The sequence below is a fragment of the Salminus brasiliensis genome, chromosome 1 (assembly GCF_030463535.1).
Source record: "Salminus brasiliensis chromosome 1, fSalBra1.hap2, whole genome shotgun sequence".
Taxonomy (NCBI): Eukaryota; Metazoa; Chordata; class Actinopteri; order Characiformes; family Bryconidae; genus Salminus; species Salminus brasiliensis.
This window is the reverse complement of record NC_132878.1, coordinates 3,925,570-3,937,403: the sequence shown is the minus strand read 5'-3', so window position 1 is coordinate 3,937,403 and position 11,834 is coordinate 3,925,570.

Here is an 11,834-nt window from a genome sequence, read left to right as displayed (position 1 = left end):
GTCCTCCTTTCTCTCCTTCCGACAAACACACTTGCGTCCCCCCACCACACGCAGCGTTAGCCTCTCATTCATCCTAATTACAGCCATTGAAATTGAATAGAAGCCGGCTTGTTTCTTCAGAGGCTGAAGGCTGCTTAGCATTCCACTAGCAAAGCCAGTCGTCTTCACGCATGCAACCCGCAGTTTACCTACAGCTACTCCCTGCTAATTTGCATTTATGTTTTTCGCCTTGTTATTTCCATATTTGCAGCTGCGGGGCAGAGGGAGGGTGAAAAGGGGTGTACAGGAGGTGGGTGGAGGGGGGCTGTTAAATCAGTTGTGTTTTTCCACTCGAGCTTAACGAGGTTTGCTGATTAGGGGAATGAAAGGGTGCAGAAAGAAGACAGATTTCAATAATCGCTAAAGCATAATAAGCTAATATTCAGAAGAGGGGTGGAGGAGTGCTGGCTGTTAGGCCGAGGCAGAGGTTTGGGCCAGATAAAGAAGAAGAAGCAGAAAAAAGAGGCAACAATGTGGTGGCAGTAAACCCTGAACTATCTGTGTAGTCTGTATTCTGCTGTATGAGTGAACACATAGAAATATGTATATTACAATCATAATGCATTCAAAATGCACTAAATCTGCATTAGCGCTGTAGCCACAGAATTCAGTCTCCCAGTGACAGATCAACTCAACTTTGCTTTGAAGAAAACAAGAAAGCCATTATGAAATCAAATCATAGAAGGGATGTGAGGGACGATGCACCCAAGTTTTTCACTCACCTTTACACTTGTGTGATGTGATGTGACAATAAACGTGATTTGATTGGAAGATATTAATAAAGGAAAAGAAAAAAGAAAAAAGAAAGACAGTTAAAAATAAAGATAGAAATATATAAGAAAGGTAGAAGGATATAAATAAAAAATACAGATATATAGATAGATAGAAAGAAAAAAAGTAAGTTAGAAAGAAAGATATATAGATAGAAAGAAAAATATAAAGAAAGACAGATAGTAAGAAAGAAAGAAAAATCTGAAATAAAATCATAGAAAGCCACATATATAAAAAGAAAGACAGTAAAAAAAATAAAGATAGAAATATATAAGAAAACAGAACGATATAAACAAATAAATAAATATAAATAGATAGATAATAAGAAAGAAAAAATATATATATAGATAGATAGAAAGAAATAAAAATATCAAAACGGCAGTAAGCTAAAGATAAAGAATGAAATATGGAAATACAGAAAAATATAAAGAAAGAAAGAAAGAAAGAAATGTAGTAAAAAAGTAGTACGAAAGAGAGGTAGAATGAAAAATTAAATATATATATATATGAAGAAATAAAGTAAGAGAGAAATGCAGTAAGGAAGGAAGAAAAAAATGATATAAGAAAAAAGAAAGATATAAGAAATAATATAAGATCGAAAGAAATTTGTAAGGAAATGAATATATATATAGATACACAGACAGGTTTATAGATAAAGATTTTTATATTACAGATGAAAGGATAGTAAGAAAGGAAAAAAGAAATTAAAAGAGAAAGGAATAAAAATAAACAAAAAATAAGAGAGAGAGAGAGAGAGAGAGATGTCAGCAGTAGGCTGGTCGGGGCTTTACTGAGAATAATGACTCATTGATTGAAGGGAACGTTCTGCCTCTCCTGACGGATAAGAAATGAGAGAGAAAGGCCTGGTCGGAATAATCTGCATCTATATCACTGATCCTTTTTGATGCAGTGGCAGATTTCCAGCCACCAGAACCCCCCCCCCGCTTAAGCAGGAATGCTCTGCCGAATCAACATTTAGAGCTGCTTCCAGATACCGCTGAGAGGCACTGGCATTTATCTGTGTGAAAGGGGGTGTTTTTCATTAGCATTACACAATAAAGGCCCCTTAACCGCAGGGTTTGTTGGGCAGGGGTCCGAGCACTGAAGGGGCTGGACGGTTTTATTTCACTGCTTTCTGTTAGTTCTGCTGGATTAAAGTAGTAGTAGAAAAACCACACACTACACTGTTAAACGTATGAGATGTTTAAGGAACTTTCGGAGGTTGAAAACTGTGGAGGAACCTCTTAAGGTGCTTTGAGGAACCTTCCGGGAACCCTTTTCTTCAGAAATCATTTTCTTGAAGGTTTCTCAAAGCACCTTTAGAGGTTTCTCCATAGTTTTAAACTGAAGAACTTCCAAACGTTCCTCAAAAAGCTTGTAGGTTGTAGGGCAACATGGTGTTACGCCGGAAATATCTGCATAGCTACATTTAACTCACTATGGAAAACAACATGCTGAAGCAATCAGTGGCACAGCATTGTGGGAAATGTAGTTCACTAGCTAGAGCTACCGGAGTTAATGTTAGCCTCTTGTGACGTCTAACTAACATGAGCGACCACTAGGCGGCCTGTTGTAAGCAGATAGGATGGGCAACTTATAGCTCATATAAGGAAGAAGTTCTCTTTACTGATTGGAAGGTCAGGTCAGCAAATTCAGACCCCTGACTCTGGCCTACAAAGCCAAGACTGGACCAGCCAGCCCCTCCGTACTTGATGGTGATGGTTAAAACCCCGATCTGCACCAAGAGCTCTTCCAGCTTCAAGTAAGGCTCGGCTCGACCCGCCATCCTTTAAGATCCACGGAAGACGAGCGTCCAGACTTTTTTCTGTCCTGCACCGAAGTGGTGGAACGGACTTCCCCTGGGTGTCCGAACAGCAGAGTCCAACGCTCGCTGTCTTCAAACCCAGATTGAAGACCCTCCTCTTCTGAGAGTACTCAGGCGAAGAGAAGAGTATTGTGGTCTCCATATTGACTTGTGTTTAGTAGAGTCTAAGATTAGAGGATCTTTGAATTTTTAGTCTATTAAACTAGCTGAGGTTTTTCTTGAGTACAGTGAAGCACTCTGGAGAAAAGCATCTGCTAAATGCTGTAAATGTAAATGTTTAAGAAATCCACCGTCAAGGCATTGAACATCCAGGCAACACATACACCCCAAGAAAAATGGTTCTTTGAGCGACACCATTGAAGAACTACTTTTGGTTCCGTAAAGAGCCATGTTTGTAATAGAGATATGACCTTCACATTGATAAAGAACCTTGGCATCAAGAGATTTTAGGAGGATTCTCAAACCTGGTTCTTCTATGGCAGCAATCAAAGAACCATTTATAGCACCTTCATTTTTAAGAGTGTACCTGTGCGTCCATCTCCACCCTCCGGAGATGCAGTACGGTCACAGTTTTTCAGTAGCAAGGTTACGATTGAGGCGTGATACCAGATAGTGTCACTCGCTAAGCTACACCATATAGTGCCGCTCTGACAGTTGTAAAATACTGTAAGTACCTCAGTGTTAGTGCTGAAACAGGCGACATGCTTTTACCCGTTTGTATAAATCACATTATTAAATCACCTACAGCAGCAAGAGCAGCGAGAGCGGGACTGAGGAGCTTCACATAAAGAGAAGATCTTATTTTAACCAGCTTCTCGCCCACAACCACCGGTGTTATCATTCTTTTCAGCTGCCTCTTGTTGTGATGTAGCTGTTGGTATGGGCATTGTCTCTGCCTCCTCGGGGCATTAATGAGGCTTACACAGTATCCACGCTTAAGGCTGACCGGAATCAAAACACAACACACTCTGCTTAGCGCAGCGCCGGCCAGTGCTTTGGTTAAAACCCTGCCATGACCTGCATCTGAAGGCCGAATCTGTCCAACTCTGATGTGTTTAGTGCCCAGGTACCATACAGCATACTAAATTTATGTCTAAGTACTGCAGAACCCCAGTTTATATGCAATAAGTACCCCATCTGAACTACATATCAGCTCTGATAATAATAATAATAATAAAAATATATATATATATATTATTATTATGACTACTAGATGTAACAAATATAGCACCAACCTCAAACCTTTTGCTTTACACACACACACAGTTCCCAGCATACACGGAAACTCCCCAGATGAATGCATAAACTCACTTAGCTGGCCCAGATAGAGCCCTTATGAGGTGGGAAAGGGTCCTGCTCATCCCAAGAGGCGAAGTAAAGTTGCTTAGGCAGCCAGCATGGGAGCGCTCCAAGGGCCTTTACAACATATAAATCACTTATGTAACCAGGTATTATGCAATAACTTCCCAAAGCACACACGTTTTTACGTGACTGCCTGGTACAATAATTATGTAATCGATATCCTACTAAATCAGTTATTATGTTATAAGTACTCCAGTAAACCAGTTATCATGTAATACCTACCCTTCTAAATCAGTTATTATGTAATGAGTACTCTACTAAACCAGTTATTATGTAATGAGTACTCTAGTAAACCAGTTATCATGTAATACCTACACTTCTAAACCAGTTATTATGTAATGAGTACTCTAGTAAACCAGTTATCATGTAATACCTACACTTCTAAACCAGTTATTATATAATGAGTACTCTAGTGAACTAGTTATTATGTAATGAGTATTCTAGTAAACCGGTTATTATGTAATAAGTACCCTACTAAACCAGTTATTATATAATAAGTACTCCAGTAAACTAGTTATTATGTAATGAGTACTCTAGTAAACCAGTTATTATGTAATAAATATTGTAGTAAACCAGTTATTATGTAATGAGTACTCTACTAAACCAGTTATTATATAATAAGTACTCTAGTAAACCAGTTATGATGTAAAAAAAATACCCTACTAGACCAGTTATTATGTAATCAATATCCTATCATTACCACTCAACCCTACCCATGTTTTCCTGTATTAAATACTCCCGAACCTCAGGACCTTGGTGGTTCTTATTTAAATGCCTCACCAAAATCCAAAGGATATGATATTTTCTTTGCTCTGTCTAATTATTATAATTTATTTGTTTATTTTAAAGTTGTGTAATGGCAATTAAAAAGTTTGGATTCACCCACATTTAAATGACCAGTTCACAGTTTGTAGGCAAATTAGTTATATGAAATGAATACTGGGTGTGAAGGATCTGTACTAAGTGGATAATAAATAATATTCATCGGGTTTAACAAACACTTCCTCTGTGCTGCTTAATAGAACAGAATTGTGTTGTTCCTCTGCTAAACTAACCCGTACGGTCACGCGGCTCAGTCTAATGAGGGGCTAATATGGGTTGATTGTGTAATTCTGTCTGTCAGATGGGTCCTGACTGAAATGGGCTGAGATTTATACACAGTGTTGATGTATTTATTCCAGTCAGCACATTCTCCACTGTAGAAATCCATCAAGCAGCTGCTGTCAGTCTCGCGTTAAAGCCCCTGCATGGCTTTCAGACCGACTCCATGGCTTCTGTGTGGGATTGCAGTTCTGACACATTCAGGGTACGTAATGATACATTCTAGTACTGACGTGTGTTTATGGGTTTTTGCTCAGCGTAGACAAAAAAAACTTGTAAACTGCACCCTCATCATCATTATCATCATCATCATCATCATAATTATGATAAATATTATAATCAACATTATTACTAATAATAATAACTAAAAGTGCAATTTCGGGAGGAAGAACAGAATCCCCACTTCCTGCCAGTTGCTACACTGTTCCTACATGGTCACTGTAGTACTGTAGTCACAGGTAGTTACTATGGTGTTGTTTAGTGGTTGTTATGGTGTTGCTAGGTGGTTTCTGTGGTACCCCATGTGGTTGATTGTGTATTACGAGTTCCCCAATGGAATGCAGAACAAGTGGTTCCACCTTCTATGCAAGTTGTTTGTCTGGTGCTGTGTCTTGCTAGGTGGTTGCTATGGTTTTGCATAGTGGTTGCTATGACATCCCGGGTGATTGCTATGTTGATGGCTAGGTGGGTGCTATGTCATCACAGGTAGTTACTACAGTGTTGCTTTGTGGTTGTTTGGGTGTTGCTAGGCGCTTGCAATGATATCCCAGCTAGTTGCTAAGATGTCTCAAATGGTTGCTCAGGTGTTGCCAGGTGGTTTCTGCGGTACCCCATGTGGTTGATTGTGTATTACTAGCTCCCAAAGGGAATAAAGAACAAGTGTTTTCACCGTCTAGGCAAGTTGCTAGTCTGTTGCTAGGTGGTTGCTATGGTGTTGCTTAGTGGTTGCCATTTCATCCCAGGTTATTGCTATGTTGTTGCTACTGTATGGTGTTTTTTAGTGGTTGTTTAGTGGTTGTTAGGGTGTTGCCAGGTGGTTTTTGTGGTACCCTGTGTGGTTGGTTAGGTATTACTAGCTTCTGGACAAGTTGCTAGTCTGTTGCTATGTGTTGCTAGGTGGTTGCTATGGTGTTGCTAAGTGGATCACTCGGAACAGCGGTTGTGATTCACAGATCTTTAGGGTTTACTGAGGTTCTGATATCTAGAACCGAGTTCGGGCTCCCAGTGTCAATCTACAGAGTATGTCTCTGAAGGTCTTCTCAAAGTCTCCATGTGAAATGGGCGGTACCAGCATTACCCTGACCAATCACCCGGCTAACATGGCTCTGCCCTCTCTTGGAGAGCCTAAGAGCCTAAGGAGGGCCCGTCGCTTCTGTGCTTCCCTACTTCGGCTGCCAGCTACACGCTGTGTCGGGAGGGCAGTAGGTCAATGGATCTCCCCGGCTACAGTGCTACACCCGGACCTCCCGTCCATCCCAGCACCCAGCCGCCGAATTGACTCGGGGGCAAGCTTTAACTCGCCAGGTTTAGCAAGCATTAGCTTTCCAGGTCGCTTTCCAGACTTGAGAGCCAGATCTCTCATGTTAGCCGTTAACCTGACCCGCTTTTAGGAGCGTCCATTCCACATGGTGAGCGGGGCAATACTGGTGAAATCCAGCAGACTTTGGGAGGAACTTCCCAAAAAGCTCTTCAGGGCTCTTCAGGGGGGCTGAGGAGCCAGATTAGCTTAATTGGAAGGAGAACTCCTATTTAAGGTCCTATAGGGTTTGAAGGCAGGTTGGTGAATGAGGCCCATTGCTTTCCTGCAGCCTGTGGAGCTGGTTGATTGCTCGGAGGACAAACTGGCAGTCCTGTTCGTAGGATTTGTGGGGAAGTAGCTTGTTGTTAAAGGCAGGGAAAGCTGAAAGCAGACGGTTGGAAATGCGCTGCAGAAGCACTTTCAGCCTGCGTTCAGTTTTCCAACCGACTGCTTTATTTTCCAGGGCTTAGTGGAGAAGTTTCTCTTTGGCTTCTGCTTGAGTAAGTTTCTCTATAAGTACATGCTGTTTCTGCTCGAGTTTGCCGTTGCACACTGTGTATCAGTGCTAGAAGGCTACATAAGGGTGTCTGTCGGCTTGTCTGTCTGTCGGCCTTGTCATGCAGCGTGGCAGTTTTACAGTAGCTGGTAGTGGGGATTTTGCGCAGAAGCTTTTTTTCTAGGAGTTCCTCTGATGTTCCTCACCTCTGAAGTCAGTCTCCCACCGGCTTAGACAAACACGCACCCCGCTGAGCGAGGCCGCTGTGAAAGTGTCTGCTTTCAGCATGCTTCACACTCACTTACACTGCATATCTATATCAAGCCGCGGATTAAGATTCATTAGCGGGATATCTCCAAATATCTTTGGGATGCTGCTTCCTCTCCGAACGTCTGAAGTGTGGGTGAGGGAAGGCATCTCTGAACCGCCTTCTCGCTTTCAGTGCAGCACATTCAGTTTGGCACCGAGCAGCACCCGGCTCTTCATCTAGCCTTGCTGGGTTTATTAATTTCAGATTGGCTGCTTCTCCACTTCAGAAAATACAGAACGCTCGGGATCACTGTCACACAGCAGATACGTCTCCTTGCAGACCTTCCTGAATGGTAAACTAATAAAACTAGAAAGTGAGGAATTTGAATTTTCTAGACTGTTAAAATGTAATAACATACTCAATTGGTAACTGGTAGCTAATGTAATTAATTATGTTTCCGTGTAATTCACATTCTGTATCACATCTGAACTTCTGATCTACAGGATATTTTTAAATGCAGTAACACAACAGTGATATTTCGCCTAATTCAAATCATATTCTTATCGCATTCAAAATATGATAAAACAGAAAATGACTCAGAATATGACATAAATAAAAATGGATTATTGTAAAATTACAGATTGCAGCTGTTTTGGCTTTTTGTTCCTACACTTTAAATTATTATTCAGTATCTACTCTTAATTACACAGTATCTACTACAAATTATTCAGTAGCTACTATGACTTATTCAGTTTTCACTACAAATTACTCTGTATCCACTATGAATTATTCAGTAACTAATATAAATTATTCATTTTCACTATTATTCAATTTTCACTACAAATTACTTTGTAATTATTATTCAGTATCTACTCTTAATTACACAGTATCCACTATAAATGGTTCAGTAGCTACTATGAAATATTCAGTTTTTACTATAAATTACTCTTTATACACTAAGAATTATTCAGTAACAAAAATAAATGATTCATTTTCACTATGAATTATTGTGTTTTCACTTCAAATTACTCTTATAGACTATGAATTATTCAGTAACTAATACAAATGATTCAGTTTTCATTACAAATTACTCTGTAGTTGTTATTCAGTATCTACTCTTAATTACACAGTATCTACTCTTAATTACACAGTATCTACTCTTAATTACTCTGTATCTACTATGAATTATTCAGTTTTCACTTTGAATTATTCAGTTTTCACTACAAATTACTCTGTAATTATTATTCAGTATCTACTCTTAATTACACAGTATTCATTATATATTATTCAGTTTTCACTACAAATTACTCTGTATCCACTATGAATTATTCAGTAACTAATATAAATTATTCATTTTCACTATGAATTATTGTGTTTTCACTTCAAATTACTCTTATCTACTATGAATTATTCAGCAACTAATACAAATGATTCAGTTTTATTACAAATTACTCTGTAGTTGTTATTCAGTATCTACTCTTAATTACACAGTATCCATTATATATTATTCAGTTTTCACTATGAATTACTCTGTATCTACTATGAGTTATTCAGTAACTAATACAAATTATTCATTTCCACTATGAATTATTCTGGTTTTGTTTTACTACAAATTACTCAGTATCTACTATGAATGATTCAGTATCCACTATGACTTGTTTAGTAACTAATATTACTTTCTTTATCAATTATTAAAGCAGTTTTAAGTAAGAAACAGGAGGAAAAAGTAAGAAAATTGAAATCCACATATAGCTTTAATCTGCAATGCTACCTAATACTAAATCAGAAATATGTTATTGTATATGAACACACACACGTTTACTCATTTAGCCCAAGACTATAACTAGCTTTAATAGCCTATATCACCCCCTCCAGCCACGGAATAACAACGCCAGTGTCCTCTTCTTAGAAAATAATAATATAAACACCCTAGAATTCGGATCAGATGTCTTTAAGATGATGATCAGCACACATTCAGTCAGGTATTTATATATATATATATATATATATATATATATATATATATATATATATATATATCACTGGGTTTGCTGAAGTCACCTCAGCATTGAGCAGAACAGGCGATGGAGCCGTGAGCGAGCATGCTGCCATTCTTCCTCTCACTCCGCTGCTGCAGTGAGGACCCTAACGCTGGAGCTCTGTTAGTTTATCTCCAGATGGAAGAAGAAGAACCACCAGAAGAACCTCCTCCATCTTCGCCTCCTGCAAATACTCCTATGTGTCTGAACGGCCTGAGATCTTTCAGCTGTAGTTGAGTTCACAGAGAGTGAAGCTCAAGGTTTGAGCTGCTCTCCTCGCTGGTTTTACAGATGAAACTCTTGTATGTGGCAGGTTGGGTCAGGTCTGTTCAGCTCTCTCTCTCTCTTTTGGGGCGAGTTTGTTTAGAGAGTGAACTGAAGACTCGTGAAGTTCATGAACTCTGTCTTCTCCAGTCCTGTCCTTCTACTACAGCCAGAGGAACTGAGACAGGCCTTAAGTCTGAGCATCTGAAATAATATAACCAAACTTTTGACTGCTTTCTGTAAGAACTACAGAACACAGTACTGTACTTTTACTTTCAGTACTTAAGTAGTACTTTTTAGAATAAACTACTTGCAGTACTTAAGTACGGAAATGTTGAGTACTTTAGTATTTCCACTTAATTATGGAGCTTATAGACGCGTCTACTTCTACTCGTCACTTTTCTGATCGAGCTCCTGTACTTTTACTCAGGTCTGGGTCTCTAGTACTTTCTATATGTCTGTATATTTTTGCAGCTGTTCTTTGTATCGTGTCAAAAAACAATAGAAATCCTCCAAAATGACCTGGAATAAAAACTTTTTTAAATTGACTTCCATTGAAATTTCAGACGTGTTTTCCTTCCCCTATAAAGTTACTGTTTTAGATATGATGCTTTTTGTTGGTTCAGAACTAACTCTCTCTCTTTTTACCTTCTCCGAGTAAATGGCCACCCAGCCTGACCTGCTGGAAGATTGCCCGCTGAGGTCCCCTCTACCTGCGTCAGACCAGCTGCCACCTACCAGTCCGACCAGCAGGCCCCCCACCCACCAGCACCCATACCAGACCAGCGGCTCACCCTCCTACCACTGCTACCTGTTTAATGACCATGTTCAAACCTAAATGGACTCTTAACTATCTGCACTATTAATAATATCACCACTATTAACTATCTGCTGTATCTGGTTTGGTAACTTTTATCAATAATTAATAAATAGTTCTGATCAGAGGAGGACGGGTCGGTCCCCCTTGTGAGTCTTGGTTCCTCCCAAGGTTTCTTCCTCCAGCTCTGAGGGAGGTTCTCCTTGCCACTGTCGGCGTTGGGGCTCACTGGGGGTCTTTGATCCTTCATGTCTTCTTACGTTATTTCTTTTTTGTCTCTGTCTTTTACTAATTACTAATTATGTAAATATATTTATCCATATGTATATGTATTAAATACTTTCTCGTTTAGAAATAACTGCCTACACTGTCAGGCATATCACATTAGCTAAGACCTCTTGACTCCGCACTTCTAGGTCAGCCCTGTTTTATTACCTCCTTGTAAAAGGCAGGGTGTTTTTGGTCCTGAAAAGTACAAACATGTATATGCTCAGAAATTCTCTCCGTAAACGATGGGCTATTAGTTTGTCTGCAGCTTTGACTCAATTTGCTGTGCGGAGACAATTTCATTCTGACTCGGTTGGAGATAACATCATTTCCCTCGTTTTTCCAGGAATTTCTCATCCGCCAACCATACATGAGGTAAATCCATATGGGACACCGCCAGTCACACACATCTCCAATGAAGATCAGCTCCAGAGACAGATAGCACACTTTAGGGATCCTTTGTGTTTAGCAATTTTCCATCAGCAGACGCAGGAACAGTTTAGCTCCAGCTACTCTTTCAGCAGCCCAAGGACGACACTGCCATTAAAGATTTCCCTCAGCTACTCAACACACAGCCACTGACAAAGACTGCTATACCTGCGCCATGCAGCATCAACTATTCATGACATAAGTCTATTGAGAGTATGGTGTGTATAAAGATGTGACATGATTTACAGTCGGGGGGCAATGCTTTGGCATGTTTAATTCCTCCGTCTTCTATAATAACACTGGAGCTACAGCAGCGACTTTCAGCTAAAGGGAAAAAATACTCAACTTTGCCCTCAGATCAAATCAGCCAAGCAAAGTTTTCCTTCTTAGTTTTCTACTGGAGCTGTGAGACTAATGTAGCTCACAAGTCACCCTGCTAATTACCATGGTTCTAACTGAAGGCCTACATCATCACACAGTTTAATACAATTCAGATTTACTGACACAGCCATTGTTTAACAAACCTTTGGCTAAAATGTGGGTGCCAAAACATTTGCTCAAATGATGTTTCAGACAAAAGCTCATCCAGTCTATTTGATTAATGTAGCTGTGTCCAGAAATTTTTGGCTTAAATGAAGGGTGCCTCAACTTTTGC